This window comes from Leucoraja erinacea, chromosome 37, assembly GCF_028641065.1.
Source record: "Leucoraja erinacea ecotype New England chromosome 37, Leri_hhj_1, whole genome shotgun sequence".
Classification (NCBI taxonomy): domain Eukaryota; kingdom Metazoa; phylum Chordata; class Chondrichthyes; order Rajiformes; family Rajidae; genus Leucoraja; species Leucoraja erinaceus.
In genome coordinates this window covers 3,610,918-3,613,329 of record NC_073413.1, presented here as the reverse complement: position 1 = coordinate 3,613,329, position 2,412 = coordinate 3,610,918, and positions in this window count along the sequence as shown.

Genomic DNA, 2,412 nt, shown 5'->3' with positions numbered 1-2,412 from the left:
GGCAAAGGCGCCCGTCTTTCCAGAGCCAGTCTCCGCCAGGCCAATGATGTCCCGCCCTGAAAAGGCAGACGAGGACATCGTCAGACGCGAGCAGAACGAGATGCGAATACCCACAAAACCCCTGAGACACACGCTCAGGAGGCACACATCTGTCTCAGTGGCGCAGCGGTAGAGTTGCTGCCTTACAGCGCCGGAGACCCGGGTTCGATCCTGACCACGGATTCTGTCTGTACGGAGTTTGTACGTTCTCCCCCGTGACCGCATGGGTTTTCTCCCAGATCTTCGGTTGCCTCCCACACTCCAAAGAGGAACAGGTATGTAGGTTAATTGGCTCGATGTATGTGTAAATTGTGTGAAGGATAGTGTTAATGTATGGGGATCGCTGGTCGGTGCGGACTCGGTGGGCCGAAGGGTTGTTTCCGTGCTGTATCTCTAAACTAAACTGAACATCTGCTCATAACTTAGGTTTAGGTCCGTTATGCTGGAGTAACTCAGTGGGACTGACAGCATCTCTGGGGAGAAGGAATGGGCGAAGTTTCGCTTTGAAGAAGTTCTCCTCTCTCCGACGAAAGTTCAGCAACATCTTCTCTCACTGCTCCCCCTCTGCGATTCCTCCTTCCCTCCAAAAAGGAAGAAAGGGTTTTGACCCGAAATATCACCCATTCCTTCTCTCCAAAGATGCTGCCTGTCCCACTGAGTTACTCCAGCATTTTGTATCTACCTTCTATTTAAACCTGCATCTCCAGTTCTTTCCAACATACGTGTCGGAAGAAACCGCAGATGCTGGTTTAAACCGAAGGTAGACACAAATAGCCAGAGTAACTCCGCAGATCAGGCAGCGTCTCTGAAGAGAAGGAATAGGTGACGTTTCGGGTCTGAAGAAGGGTCTCGACCCAAAACGTCATCTATTCCTTTTCTCCAGAGATGCTGTCTGAGCCACTGAGTTACTCCAGCATTTTGTGTCTATCAGAGAACCGACAATACAATCGAGCCATTTGCAGTGTATAGATACATGATAGGGGAATAAGGCAAGGCGAGTATAGTCAGATCAAAGATAGTCCGAGGGTCACCAATGTGGTAGATAATAGTTCAGGACTGCTCATACCTTGCAGGGCCACAGGCAAGGCTTCCTTCTGAATGTTGGTTGGAGATTTCCATCCCAGTTGCTCACACGCCTCACACAATACCTCAGTCACGCCCTTTAATACAAGCGATCAAGAGAATTCAAGATTGAACAACATCAATACATCTGTAGAAAAACCCTCCAACTACCTGGGCAGGGACAGCGAAGAAGGGTGTTGAAAAGGGGAATGGAGAGGTTGAGAGAAGGTAGACAAAAGTGCTGGTGAAACTCGGCAGCATCTATGGAGTGAAGGAGATAGGCAACGTTTCGGGCCGAAACCCTTCTTCAGACTGATGTCGGGTGGGGAGGGAAGAAGAAAGGAAGAGGAGGAGCCAGAGGGCTGAGGGAGAGCTGAGAAGGGGAGGAGACAATAAGAGCTACGGGGAATTGGAGGTCAGTTTATGCCGCTAGGGTGCAAACTGCCCAATATGAGGTGCTGCTCCTCCAATTTCCGGTGGTGCTCACTCTGGCCGTGGGGGAGGCCCAAAACAGAAAGATCAGATTCTGAATGGGAGGGAGGAATTGAAGTGCTGAGCCACCGGGACATCAGGTTGGTTATTGTGGACCGAGCGGAGGTGTTCGGCGAAACGATCACCAAGCCTACGTTTGGTCTCACCAATGTAGATCAGCTGTCATCTAGAGCAGGGGATGCAATAGATGAGGTTGGAGGAGGTGCAGGTGAATCTCTGTCGCACCTGGAACGACTGCTTGGGTCCTTGAATGGAGTCGAAGGGGGAGGTAAAGCGACAAGTGTAGCATCTCTTACGGTTGCAAGGGGAAGTGCCCAGGAAGGGGGTGGTTCCGGTGGGAAGGGAAGAATTGACCAGGGAGTTACGGAGGGAGCGGTCTTTGTAGAAAGCAGACAGGTGAGGAGATGGGAAGACGAGAGAAAGTAATTGGTTTCCAGGCAATGGGGCTGGAGGAAAACCATTAGAACAGGAGTTAGGGAGCCTCAGGGGGCAGGGGCAGCCACTCCCCACCCCTCCCCTCCCTCTTCCTCCTCCTTGGGGGAGACCCGAGGAGGATGTGACATGAGGGTTCTTCTACACAAGCATCCATCTTACCTCCCCTTCCTCATCTGACCTCTATTCCTCTCTCTCACCTTGAGGGGGGATCTTATGGAAACTTATAACATTCTTAATGGACAGGCTAGATGCAGGAAGATTATTCCCGATGTTGGGAAAGTCCAGAACTAGGGGTCACAGTTTAAGGATAAGGGGGAAATATTTTAGGACCGAGATGAGAAATACATTTTTTTTCTCACGAAGAGAGAGGTGAATCCGTGGAAT